Source organism: Felis catus, chromosome E1, assembly GCF_018350175.1.
Source record: "Felis catus isolate Fca126 chromosome E1, F.catus_Fca126_mat1.0, whole genome shotgun sequence".
NCBI lineage: Eukaryota > Metazoa > Chordata > Mammalia > Carnivora > Felidae > Felis > Felis catus.
Genome location: NC_058381.1, coordinates 40,154,435 through 40,169,328, shown reverse-complemented (window position 1 = coordinate 40,169,328; position 14,894 = coordinate 40,154,435).

Here is a 14,894-nt window from a genome sequence, read left to right as displayed (position 1 = left end):
ACCCTCAGTAGAGAAGCATAGGCTTTTACAATATAGTTTCTCTATTCTTTTTTTTTTTTAATTTATCCAAGTTAGTTAGCATATAGTGCAACAATGATTTCAGGAGTAGAATCCAGGGATTCATCCCCTACATATAACACCCAGTGTTTATTCCAATAAGTGTCCTCCTTAATGCCCCTTGCCCATTTAGCTCATGCCCCCACTCACAACCCCTCCATCAACCCTCAGTTTGTTCTCTATATTTAAGAGTCTCTTATGTTATGTCCCCCTCCCTGTTTTTATGTTATTTTTGCTTCCCTTCCCTTATGTTCGTCTGTTTTCTATCTTAAATTCCACATATGACTGAAATCATATATTTGTCTTTCTCTGGCCAATTTCACTTAGCATAATACCCTCTAGTTCCATCTATGTTGTTGCAAATGGCAAGATTTTATTCTTTCTGATTGCTGAGTAATACTCCATTGTTTATATATATACCACATCTTCTTTATCCATTCATCCGTCAATAGACATTTGGGCTCTTTCCTTACTTTGGCTATTGTCTATAGCATTGCTATAAACATTGGGTGCATGTGCCCCTTTGAAACAGCACACCTGTGTCCTTTGGGTAAATACCTAGTAGTGCAATTGCTGGGTCATAGGGTGGTTCTATTTTTAATTTTTTGAGGAACCTCCATACTGTTTTCCAGAGTGGCTATACCACTTTGCATTCCCACCAGCAGTGCAAAAGAATTCCTCTTTCTCCGCATCCTCGCCAACATCTGTCGTTGCCTGAGTTGTTAATTTTAGCCATTCTGACAGGTGTGAGGTGGTATCTCATGGTGGTTTTGATTTGTATTTCTCTGATGATGAGTGATTTTGAGCATTTTTTCATGTGTCTGTTAGCCATCTGGATATCTTCTTTGGAGAAGCATCTATTCATGTCTTTTGCCGTTTCTTCGCTGGAATATTTGTTTTTGGGGTGTTGAGTTTGGTAAGTTTTTTATAGATTTTGGATACTAACCCTTTATCTGATATGTCACTTGCAAATATCTTCTCCCATTCTGTCAGTTGCGTTTTAGTTTTGCTGATTGTTTCCTTTGCTGTGCAGAAGCTTTTTATCTTGTTGAGGTCCCAACAAGACCTCAACAATGAGTAGTTCATTTTTGCTTTTGTTTCTCTTGCCTCTGAAGACATGTTGAGTAAGAAGTTGCTGCGGCTGACATCAAAGAGGCTTTTGCCTGCTTTCTCCTCAAGGATTTTGATGGCTTTCTGTCTTACACTTAGGTCTTTCATCCATTTTGAGTTTATTTTTGTGTATGGTGTAAGAGAGTGACTCAGGTTAATTCTTGGACAGCAGGTCGCTGTCCAGTTTTCCCAACACCATTTGTTGAAGAGACTGTCTTTATTCCTTTGGGTATTCTTTCTGGTTTGTCAAAGATTAGTTGGCCATACATTTGTGGGTCCATTTCTGGGTTCTCTATTCTGTTACATTGATCTGAGTGTCTGTTTTTGTGCCAGTACCATACTGTCTTGATGGTTACAGCTTTGTAATACAGCTTGATGTCCAGAATTGTGATGCCTCCAGCTTTGGTTTTCTTTTTCAGGATTGATTTGGCTATTTGGGATATTTTCTGGTTCCATACAAATTTTAGGATCATTTGTTCTATCTCTGTGAAGAACGCTGGTGTTGTTTTGATAGGGATTGCATTGAATATGTAGGTTGCTTTGGGTAGTATTGACATTTTAGCAATATTTGTTCTTCCTATCCAGGAGCATGGAATATTTTTCCATTTTTTTCTGTCTTCTTAAATTTATTTCATAAGCTTTCTATAGTTTTCAGTGTATAGATTTTCCACCTCTTTGGTTAGGTTTATTCTTAGGTATTTTATGGTTTTGGGTGCAATTCTAAATGGGATCAGTTCCTTGATTTCTCTTTCTGGTGCTTCATTATTGGTGTATAGAAATGCAACCGATTTCTGTGCATTGATTTTATACCCTGCAACTTTACTGAATTCATGGATCAGTTCTAGCGATTTTTTTGGTGGAATCTTTTGGGTTTTCCATATAGGGTATCATGTCATCTGTGAAGAGTGAAAATTGACTTCCTCCTTGCCGATTTGGAAGACTTTATTTCTTTGTATTGTCCCATTGCTGAGGCTAGGGCTTCCATTACTATGTTGAATAATAGTGGTGAGAGTAGACTTCCCTGTCGTGTTCTTGACCTTAGGGGGAAAGCTCTGTTTTTCTCCATTGAGGATGATATTAGTGGTGGATCTTTTGTATATGGCTTTTATGATGTTGAGGTATGATTCTTTTATCCCTGATTTCTTAAGTGTTTTTATCAAGAAAGGATGCTGTATTTTGTCAAATCTTTTCTTTGCATCTATTGAGAGGATCATGTGGTTCTTGTCCCTTTATTGATGTGATGTATCATGTTGATTGATTTGTGGACATTGAACCAGGACTGCATCCCAGGTATAAATCCCACTTGCTCGTGGTGAATAATTCTTTTAATGTATTGTTGGATCCAGTTTGCTAGTGTCTTGTTGAGAATTTTTGCATCCATGTTCATCAGGGAAATTGGTCTGTAATTCTCCTTTTTAGTGGGGCCTTTGTCTGGTTTTGGAATCAAGGTGATTCTAGCCTCAGAGAATGAGTCTGGAAGTTTTCCTTCCATTTCTATTCTTTGGAACAGCTTCAAAAGAATAGGTGTTAACTTTTGTCTAAATGTTTGGGAATTTCCCTGGAAAGCCATATGGCCCTGGACTCTTGTTTTTTGGGGAGATTTTTGATTACTAATTCAATATCTTTACTGGTTATGGGTTTTTGTAAATTTTCTACTTCTTCCTGTTTCAGTTTTGGTAGTTTATATGTTTCAAGGAATTTGTACATTTCTTCCAGATTGCCCAATTTATTGGCATATAATTGCTCATAATATTCTCTTATTGTTGTTTGTATTTCTGCAGTGTTGGTTGTGATATCTCCTCTTTCATTCTTGATTTTATTTATTTGGGTCTTTACCTTTTTTGTTTTGATCAAACTGGTTAGGGGTTTATCAATTTTGTTAATTCTTTCAAAGAATCAGCTCCTGGTTTCATTGAACTCTTACTGTTTTGTTTTGTTTTGTTTCGTTTCGTTTCGATAGCATTGATTTCTGCTCTAATCTTCATTATTCCCCAACTTCTGCTGGTTTGGGGTTTTATTTGCTGTTCTTTTTTCAGTTCTTTAAGGTGTAAGGTTAGGTTGTGTATCTGAGACCTTTCTTCCTTCTTTAGGAAGGCCTGGATTGCTATATACTTCCTTCTTATGACCACCTTGCTGCATCCCAGAGGTTTTGGGCTGTGGTGTTATCATTTTCATTGACTTCCATGTACTTTTTAATTACTCTTTAATTTCTTGGTTAACCCATTCATTCTTTAGTAGGATGTTCTTAATCTCCAAGTATTCATTTTCTTTCCAAATTTTTTCTTGTGGTTGGTTTCAAGTTTCATAGTGTTGTGGTCTGAAAAAACAGACCATCATACCATCATATGATCTTGATCTTTTTGTACTTGTTGAGGGCTTATTTGTGTCCTAGTATGTGATATATTTTGGAGAATGTTCCATGTGCACTTGAGAAGAATGTGCATTCTGCTGCTTTAAGATGATATGTTCTGAATATATCTGTTAAGTCTATCTGGTCCAGTGTGTCATTCAAAGCCATTGTTTCCTTGTTGATTTTCTACTTAGATGATCTGTCCATTGCTGTTTAGTGGGGTGTTGAAGTCCCCTACTATTATGGTATTATTATCAATGAGTTTCTTTATGTTTGTTATTAATTGATTTGTATATTTGGGTTTTTCACATTGGGGGCATAAATGTTTACAATTGTTGATCTACTTGGTGGATAGACCCTTTAATTATGATATAATGCCTTTCTTCATCTCTTGTTACATTCTTTATTTTAAAATATAGATTGTCTTATATAAGCTTTCTTTTGGCAGCCATTAGCATAATAGATGGTTCTCCATCCCCTTACTTTCAATCTGAAGGTGTCTTTAGGTCTAAAATGGGTCTCTTGTAAACAGCATATAGTTGGATCTTGTTTTCTTATCCATTCTGTTACCCTATGTCTTTTGATTGGAGCATTTAGTCCATTGACATTTAGAGTGAATACTTAAAGATATGAATTTATTGCCATGTGTTGCCTGTAGAGTTGGAGTTTCTGGTGGTATTATTTGGTCCTTTCTAGTCTTTGTTGCTTTTGGTCTTTTTTGTTTTGTTTCATCTTTTCTCCCCTCAGAAAGTCCCCCTTAAAATTTCTTATAGGGCTGGTTTAGTGGTCATGAACTCCTTTAGTGTTAGTTTGGGAAATTTTTTACCTCTTCTTCTATTTTGAATGACAGCCTTGCTGGATAAAGAATTCTTGGCTGCATATTTTTTTGATTCAGCACATTGAATATATCCTGGCACTCCTTTCTGGCCTGCTATGTTTCTGTGGACAGGTCTGCAGCAAACCTGATCTGTCTTCCCTTATAAATTAAGGACTTTTTTTTTCTCTTGCTGCTCTCATAATTCTTTCCTTGTCTGTGTATTTTGTGAATTTGGCTATTATATGCCTTGTTGATAGTTGTTTTTTGTTGAATCTAATGGGGGTTCTCTGTGCTTCTTGGGTTTTTATGTCTGTGTCTTTCCCCAGGTTAGGAAAGTTTTCTGCTATGATTTGCTCTCATAAACCTTCTGCTCCTTTATCTCTCTATTCATCTCCTGGACTCCTATGATTAAGATGTTAGTTCTTTATAATGAGTCACTGAGTTCTCTAATTCCTTTTTTTTAATGTTTATTTATTTCTGAGAGAGACCAGAACTTGAGAGGGGTAGGGGTAGAGAGAGAGAGGGAGACACAGAATCCAAAGCAGGCTCCAGGCTCTGAGCCATCAACACAGAGCCTGATGTGGGGCTCAAAATCACAAATGGTGAGATCATGACCTGAGCCAAAGTTGGACACTTAACCAACTGAGCCACCTAGGCGCCCCTCTAATTCTTATATCATGTTATTGTGCCTTAGTTTCCCTCTTTTTTTTGCCTCATTATTCTTTATAATTTTGTCTTCTATATCACGGATTCACTGCTCTGTTTCATCCATCCTTGCTACAGTGGCATCTCAGTTATAACATTTTAAATTTTGTCCCAACTACATTTTACTTCTTTTATCTCCGTAGAAAGGGATTCTATGCTTTTTTCAACCCCAGCTAGTATTCTTATTATTGTGATTCTAAATTCTAGTTCAGACATCTTGCTTATATCTGTGTTGATTAATTTCCTGTCTGTCATTTATTCCTGTTCTTTCTTTTGGAGTGAGTTTCTTCATTTTGTCATTTTGGAGGAAGAAAAAGAATTAATAAAATAAAAAATTAAAATTAAAAAATTAAAAACAACACAAAAAAATCAAATAAAGGAAGCTAGGTCCTAAGTGTGTTTTGGTCTGGTTGTTGAAAGAAGGTTGATAGAACAGAGAAAAAAGGGAAAGAAAAGAAAAGAAAAGAAGTAAGAAACTGTTCAAAACTTGAAACAAATGAATACAATAAAATAGAATAAAATGAAGTGAAGAAAGTAAAATAGAATAAAAAATTTACAAAAACAGTAAAAAATATGGTAAAAAATAATTTTTTTATAAAAATGGAAAATAAAAATAATTTTTTTCTCTTTCTGTATCAAGAATAAAAAAAGAAAAGAAAAAAAAACTGGATAGATGGACCAGCGAACAGAATGAAATCCAAATGAAATTATATCCCATTTCCCCTAGAAGTCAAACTATGAAGGACTTTATAGTTGGTACACTAAGCAGGTGGAGATACTTGTGGTAGTCATCTAGGGCTTGGTTGTTGCAGTTGAAAGAGGCTTGGTGTAATGGCTCCATTCTCCTTGGCTCCATACATGTGTGTGCATGTATATGTGCATGTGCATCTATGTACATGTGTGGGCAAGGTGAAAATGGCTTCACCTAGTTTCCCAGTCTCTGGCACAGGAACACTGCACTCTCACCAACCAGCAATCAAGTACTCTTCCTTTGTCTCCAGCTTCTGTACATTCCCCACTTCTACACTGTCCACGTTCAAGCCGTCAGCCTGCTGGGTGGCACCTACCTCCTGAATTTTATCATGGGGCTGTGTTTCCAAACTCTTCACTTTTGAGGGCCCTGCAGTTTGGACATGCTCTGACCCTCTGGAGGAGGGTCAAGGAGCAATGGCTAGGTGCCAGCTTGCCCCAGAAAAAGTTCATGCAATCACATGGCAACAGAGGTTCAGGGATTATGGTAAATCACAACACACAACTGTCAACAGGTTTCACTGCACCCTGGCATCTTTGTTCCAATGCCAGCAAACATGGCTATTCTCTGGGGTACACTGGGATCTTTGCCTGTGGGGAGGCCTTATGGCCTCTACCAAATGCCCTCCTACTAGGGGAACTGCTTCTCCCCGTGTGGCCCACGGACTCCTCAGGCCTTGCTGCCTGCTCCTGGGGATTCACTCTTCCCACCAGGATGCCACTGGAAGGCATTCTTAGTTAAGATCAAGATTTGCATTTGAAAAAGAAAATTCCATTCTGAGCAGGAAAGTTTCCTAATACAATGAATCTGCACTGCCAGGTATCAAACTTGGAATTTCCAAGATTGCTCTCCCCTGTTTATAGGGTCCTAATGGTATTGAAACCTTTTTCCTTCTCCTTTCTTCCTTTCTTCTTCAGTCACTTGTGGGTGTTTTTACTCTTTCTCTTTCTCTCCAGCTACTTTGTGGGGGTAGCAATTTTCCTGTACTCTTCCCCCCTTTCTCTGTCCTCTCTCCTCAAAAACAGCTCCTTATCCTCTGTGACTTCTCTCTCCCCCAGTTCACCTCTCTGTGCTGTGTACCTGCTGAGTTCTGTGGTTCACGTTATGCAGATTGTTGTTTTAATCCTCAGATCAACTTTCTAGGTATGCAAAATGGTTTGGTGCTGATCTAGCTGCATTTCAGAGATGAGAGAAGCAGAGAACTTCCATGCTGCTCCACCATCTTGACCCCTTCTTGTCCATGATCCTCTTTTTTTTTTTTTTTTTGGCCCAGATTTTTTTTTCTTATTTTGTTGCTATCAAAGTATAAAACAAAATACAAAGGAACTGAGTGGAAAAGCGAGCTAATCTCTTCATTTCAGCCAGCAATGGCTGTTGTAATCCCAGGTGTTAGACCCTAGAATCTTACTGGTGGTACTGTTGACCTGATGGAAATGTCTGGTGCTAAAGATAGGCTGAGTAATCAGGAGGATATTCATTCTTGTTTGGTCCTGGCAACCCACAGCCACGAAATGGTGGAATGACATTCATCCAGATCCTTGCAATAAAGTAGTTGTGTAAAGGCATTTCTGATTTTCATACTTCCTATGATAAGGAGAAAGGAGGACAAGTGAGTCAAAGGCCTTTTATAAAAGATCTAACTGCTTTAGCTTTGCCTGCAGTATCTGAGGTATTTAACTCAATACCTCAGAGTTGACTGAAGTCAGGGAAGTGTGAAGATCAGAAAAGATGATCCATGTTGAATGCCTACTCATCTCCGTGGGGGTTCTCCTGGAAACACTGCTGAGATTTATATATGAGTATTTCCCTCTCTAGGATGAACTGGGAAACACCCTATCTAAACACAAATATGGAAATGCTCTCAACCACAGAAGCATCAATAAGATAAGCGTATGGTTATCAAAAAGGACCACATGTAGGTATGCAAGTTTCTCTAAGATATCTTATCTTGCAGATTCATTGTATTAGGAAACTTTCCTGCTCAGAATGGAATTTTCTTTTTCAAATGCAAATCTTGATCTTAATTAAGAGTGTCTTCCAGTGGCATCCTTTGTCATAAATTTTAAAATAGAAGTAGAAAGAAAAATGGGGATTGTGAAGTGTGATGTTTAGTTGTATGTGTCAACTTGATGAGGCTATGGGATGCCCAGATAGCTGGTAAAAATTATTTTTGGGTGTGTCTGTGAGGATGTTTCTGGAAGAGGTTAGCATTTGAATCAGTAGACTGAGTAAAGAAGATTGCCCTCACCAACGTGAGTAGGCATCACCTAATCCATTGAAGCCCTGATGAGAACAAAAAAAGCAGACGGAGGGTGAATTTGCTCTTTTTGTTTGAGCTGGGACATCTATCCTGTCCTGCCCCTGGATACTAATGCTCATGGTTCTCAGGCCTTTAGACTCAGACTGGATCATACTACCAGCTTTCCTGGTTCTCTGGTTTGCAGATGGCAGATAGTGGGACTTCCTATCCTCCATAATCATGTGAGCCAATTTCTATAATGAATCTCTTCTTATAATCTATATCTATATTTATTTATCTACATATATCCTATTGGTTCTGTTTCTCTGGACAACCTTGACTATATATGGAGGGAGAGTTCCAAGATGGCAGGTAATAGAGTTTGTGGTGGCACGTATGCTCCAAACATAAAATACAGGCCTGGGAAGATTTTCCTTCGACTAGGAGACAAGTGTGCATTCAACGTGGATCATCTTTTCTGATCCTCATACTTCCCTGACTTCAGTGAAACCAGAGATATTGAATTAAATTAGCCTTCATGACCAACTGAGAGAGCTTGTCCCCCTTACTCTAGCTTCCTTCAAATAATTCCCTTAGGTTCTTGTTAATGGGCAATGAGACAGAGAGAGAAAGAGAGAGAGAGAGAGAGGCAAGAAATACAGTGAGCATGCAGGGTATGGTTCAATTAAAGGGTTATTAGTAAACCTGAAGAAATGGTTGATGCCAGACACCTCTTGGTTTTGTTGTTGGGGAGAAAGGGGAGGAAAGAGGACTGTAGGCCATATGCATCCCACATGCTGGGAAAGGATTACCCAGGATAAGAAGAAGACTGTATGAAAAGAGGATTGTGCAATAATATCTCTTATTCCTGCGCTCTTTCTACATCATGATTGTGTTAGTTTTCCATTGACGTAGACCCTCCTCTCAAATCTGGGCAAGTTTGTGACTGTAGAGTAAGTGACACTAGTGACTTGTGAGGATAGGTCATAAAAGGCAATGCAACTTCCACCTCATTCTTCTGGGCTGCCTTGAGGACGCCCAGGCAGGCTTTGAGTCTTTCCAGATGATGTTCCAGACATTACAGAGCAGAGACAAGCCATCCTACTTTGCTTTTTCAGAATTCCTGGCCCACAGAATCCATGAGCATAATACCATTCTTTATATCACATATAAAATGATTTATTTCACTGTATTTGGGCTTTCTGTTATGCAGCAGTAGCGACTGAAACAAAGACTTTCTCTGGGCCTCTTGTTTGTCTTCACTTGTGGTGGGAACCAAAAGAAAGCACCAGATGGTTACATCTTGACTTTTCTGCATCCATGAAATTCTAAGGGAGGGGGGTGGTTAAACAGGGCTGACTTTCTCTTGTCAGCTATATTTACCCACACCTGTAGATATTTTCCAGCTTGCCTTTTATTCCATTAAAGACAGAAACATACTTTATTATAACCTGTGTTTGATAATTCCAGGATCTGAATTGTCGTCTGTTTATGCTCTCTTGTTTCTGCTGATTCTCACTCATGGTGTCTTGTTTCCCTGTGTGCCTAGTTATGCACGACTGCAAATTGTTCACTGTACCAGTAAAGGTAGGCTAAGTTATGGTTACTGCAGTAACAACCAACTCCCCAATTTCCCAAATCTCATCACAATAGGAGTTTATTTCTTGCTCATGCTCTATGTCCCACATAGCCATTAGGAGTCTCTAATCATCATACTTACTTAAGGGTCCAGGCTGACAGTTGCTCCAACTCTAGACAGACTTCCAGAAATCTTCTTGGGAGGGTGAAGAAAAAGTGGCACATTATACATCAGCTCATATAGCCTTGGTGTGGAAATGATGTGTGATACGTGTCACTTCTATTCATATGTTATTAGCCAAAACAAGTCACTTGGCCATGCCTAACTCCAAAGGGGATAGAGAAGTGCATTCCTGCAATGTTTCTGAAAGAGAGAGAGAGAGACAGAAATATTTGGTGATAGCACTAATGATTGCCACACTTGGTTTCCTCAGAATATCATCTGTGGGACTTTGTGGAGGTAGGATAGTGGTGTGTTCTTCCAGACAGGATTTGAATTTGTTCCTGCCAGTACACTGGGGCACTACCAGTCTGGCATCTTTCAATTCATGGCCAGAAGTTTTTTTTGAATGATTCAGTTGTGAATGGTAACTTTCCTTACAGTGCCGTGGTGATGGGAGGTGACTAGGCTGAATTTATGTCTGGGTCACCAAGAGGTGCGGCCCTTGAGGGTCCCAGTTTATGGAAGGGAACCTCTACCTTGGTTGGGTCCTAGACTTTATTTTCTGTTTCTATCTCCCAGAAAGGTCATGAAAACTACAATTCAAGTTTGTCAAATTCAGCAAATACTCTCAGAAGAGAAGTAATGTCAGCTCAGTGATGCTGTTAAGAAGATCAAGTGGTGCCTGAGCGGCTCAGTCTGACTTTGCTCCTGTCATGTTCTCTCAGTTTATGAGTTTGAGCTCTGCATTGGGCTCTGTGCTGACAGCTCAGAGCCTGGAGCCTGCTTCGGATTCTGTGTCTCCCTCTCTCTCTGCCCTACCCCGCTTGCGCTCTGTCTCTCTCTCTCTCTCTCTGTCTGTCTCTCTCAAAAATAAATAAACATAAAAAAATAAGACAAACAATTAGAAAATAATACAGCATATTCAGTTGTTTTCATAATGCAGGTTAGTCCAAATAACCTAGCCTGCCATACCATCTGAAACAGAACCTCTGGAGGTATCCTGCCCCATACAGAAGTCACAATATGTGGCTATTTCAACATAAAGATATTAACATGAAATAAAATTTAAAAATTAGTTTCACGTTAGCCACATTTTAAGTGCTTAATAGTCATATGTGTCTAGTCGACTCCATATTGGACAGAGCAATTACAGAACATTCTTGTTATCACAGAAAGTTCTATTGGACAGTGATACTTGCAGACTTGAGATTGAGTGAAGCAGCGATTGATAACAATGAAAGATGGGTAAGGAATGGCAGCAGAGACCCCACTCTTTTATAGTGGACACCTCTCAATGTACTGCATTACAGGGGATCATCTCACATTCATTCATGATTTTAGTTTTTCATTTATTTAACAAATATTTATTGAGTGCCCACCTTACAGCACCCACTGGGGGTAAACTGGTGAATAAAACAGCTATGACCTCTGTGGTTGTGAAACATACAATCATAGAAGATATTCTTACTATAAGGCTTACTTACCTTAAGACAAAGAAGCCGTTTTCTGTGGTTCCATCCAGAAAGCCTGACATAAAGGGCAATAGGCTCCAGAAGCAGACACATCTGGGTTTGAATCCAAGCTCTGCATCTTCTAGTTAGAGTAATTGATCTTCATGAGCCTTAATTTCCTCATCTACAAAATAAGGATCATAACACTTATTGTATGTAGTTATCTTGAACATCAACCACATAAACACATATAAAGTACCTAGTGCAGTGCCTGGGCACAAAGGGAGGGGCTGATAATGTGCCCCCTTGGCCAAGAGGTGGTTAGTTCTACACATGATTTAAAATCAATGCCATGCAAATATAATAAGCTTCTCAGAAGTCAAGTTTTTGTCGAGCTTCTTCTGGTGAAACCGGAATCAGAGCTTGTCTTGTGATTGTCTCAAAAAGAAACACCAGAAACTGCATGTGTAATATCACCCAATGCACACAAGAGGCCGCCAAAACAGACACCACACCAAAGTTTTTCACGACTGCTGTTATGTTCCCATCCTGTTTTTTCTTGGACACCAAGCATTCATTTAATAGGCACTCAAGTACCCCAATTAGGAAAACCACATCGTTATTGTAAAGTAGTATCTGCCACACACCAAAATAAATTCCTGATGGATAACAGCAGTAAGTGTAAAAAATGCAACTATAAAAACTAAAAAAAGAAGAAAGAAAGAAAGAAAGAAAGAAAGAAAGAAAGAAGAAAAGAAAAAAAATAGTTGTCTTGTTTGGGAGTGGTGAAGAAGTTTCAAAGCACAGAAGGAGCAGGAAGGAAAATACAGGTAGATGTGCCTATATAAAAAGAAAATTAAATGCATAAAAAATCCATAGACACAATTAAAAGATGATACCCTGAGACAATTTTGTAGGAAGTGTGAGAAAGGAAAATTAATGCACTTAGCATAAAATAAGATGTGTAGCTTGAACATATAATTCCCAAAAGAAGAAAAAGAGATCTTAACAAATGCACTAAGAATGAAGTCACTACAAATAAATACTACAATGAGATTCCATGACCTGACTACCAATTACAACAAATCTCTTGACAAAGAGATTTTAGAGTAATACAAATTGGGGCACTTGGGTGGCTCAGTCGATTAAGGATCCAACTCTTGATTCAGCTCAGGCCAAAACTGAGCTTGTGTTTTCTCAGTCTCTCAATCTTTCTGCCCTCCTCCCCCAAATAAAATAAAACTTAAAAAAAAACTTAAAAATTGGTATTGGTGAAGGCATCTGTGAAATGGGTGAAAATGGGAATGATTTTTTTGGAGGATGATTTTTCAATATTTATTTATAGCCTTAAAATAATTAACATGCTGAAGATTCAGTAATTATATTTCTAGGGATTTACTTTAGGGAGATAATAAGAAAGTTGCATAAAGACTCACATCAAAAAAGCTCAGTTCCGTGTTTTGCTTTGGAAAATTGGAAACAGATATCCAGCAATATGGAAACATAATTTCTCAGACTTTCATACTATTTAATAATCAACACCTTTATGAACATTTTCTCAGGTGAAGGACAATATTTGGTGTATAAATCAAATTTTTTTAGAATGTTTTTTTTCGTGTGTTTTGTTTTTAAAAATTTACATCCAAGTTAGTTAGCATATAGTGCAACAATGATTTCAGGAGTAGATTCCTTAATGCCTCTTATCCATTTAGCCCATGCCCCCTCCACAACCCCTACAGTAACCCTCTGTTTGTTCTCCATATTTAAGATTCTCTTATGTTTTTCCCCCTCCCTGTTTTTATATTATTTTTGCTTCCCTTCCCTTGTGTTCATCTGTTCTGTGTCTTAAAGTCCTCATATGAAGAAGTCACATGATATTTGTCTTTCTCTGACTGACTACTTTCGCTTAACATAATACCGTCCAGTTCCATCCATGTAGTTGCAAATGGCAAGATTTCATTCTTTTTGCTTGCCAAGTACTCCATTGTGTGTGTGTGTGTGTGTGTGTGTGTGTGTGTGTGTACACCACATCTTCTTTATCCATTCATCCATTGATGGACATTTGGGCTCTTTCCTTACTTTGGCTATTGTTGATAGTGCTGCTATAAACATTGGGTTGCATATGTCCCTTTGAAACAGCACACCCGTATCCCTTGGATAAATACCTAGTAGTGCAATTGTGGGGTCGTAGGGTAGTTCTATTTTTAATTTTTTGAGGAACCTCCATACTGTTTTCCAGAGTGGCTGCACCAGCTTGCATTCCCACCAATAATGCAAAAGAGATCCTCTTTCTCTGCATCCTCGTCAACATCTGTCGTTGCCTGAGTTGTTAATGTTAGCCATTCTGACAGGTGTAAGGTGGTATCTCATGGTGGTTTTGATTTGTATTTCCCTGATGATGAGTGATGTTGAGCATTTTTTCATGTGTCGGTTGGCCAACTGGATGTCTTCTTTGGAGAAGTGTCTATCCATGTCTGTTGTCCATTTCTTCACTGGATTATTTGTTTTTTGGGTGTTGAGTTTGATAAGCTCTTTATAGATTTTGGATACTAACCCTTTATCTGATATGTCATTTGCAAATATCTTCTCCCATTCCATCAGTTGCTTTTTAGTTTTGTCTATTGTTTCCTTCGCTGTGCAGAAGCTTTTTATTTTGATGAGGTCCCAGTAGTTCATTTTTGCTTTTGTTTCCCTTGCCTCCAGAGATGTGTTGAGTAAGAAGTCGCTGTAGCCAAGATCAAAGAGGTTTTTTCCTGTTTTCTCCTCGAGGATTTTGATGGCTTCTTGTCTTACATTTAGGTCTTTCATCCATTTTGAGTTTATTTTTGTGTACGATGTAAGAAAGTGGTCCAGGTTCATTTTTCTGCATGTTGCTATCCAGTTTTCCCAGCACCACTTGCTAAAGAGACTGTCTTGGGGCGCCTGGGTGGCGCAGTCGGTTAAGCGTCCGACTTCAGCCAGGTCACGGTCTCGCGGTCTGTGAGTTCGAGCCCCACGTCGGGCTCTGGGCTGACGGCTCAGAGCCTGGAGCCTGTTTCCGATTCTGTATCTCCCTCTCTCTCTGCCCCTCGCCCATTCATGCTCTGTCTCTCTCTGTCCCAAAAATAAATAAACGTTGAAAAAAAAAAAGAGACTGTCTTTATTCCTTCTTTGTGAAAGATTAGTTGGCCATATGTTTGTGGGTCCATTTCTAGGTTCTCTATTCTGTTCCATTGATCTGAGTGTCTGTTTTTGTGCCAGTACCATACTGTCTTGATGATTACAGCTTTGTAATACAGCTTGAAGTCAGTGTACAAATCAGTTTTTACAGTATGATTTCAATTTTGTAAAAACAGGTGTCAGCATGAAACACTAGAGTATCCATTGGTCTTACCTTTATTCTGGAGTTTCTTTCACTCTTTTTTTTCACTCTTTTCTCATGACTTGGGCATCAGTGGGGTGTTTCTATAATCACTGCCCCCAGGGTAGGGTTATTACTATAGAAATGTGGAGTAAATGAGCCAAGTCAACGCTCTGTGTATGCAATTCAAAGTAGACTTCTGTGCTGGAGGATGGTGGGTGGTCAGAGAGGGCCTTGTGGCCTCCTGGATGGAGGGTGGAAGGATGTAGAATTTGGGGAGAACAGGGAGGAAAATATCTCAGCTGTGCCATCAGAAGAAGGATGGTGGCCGAG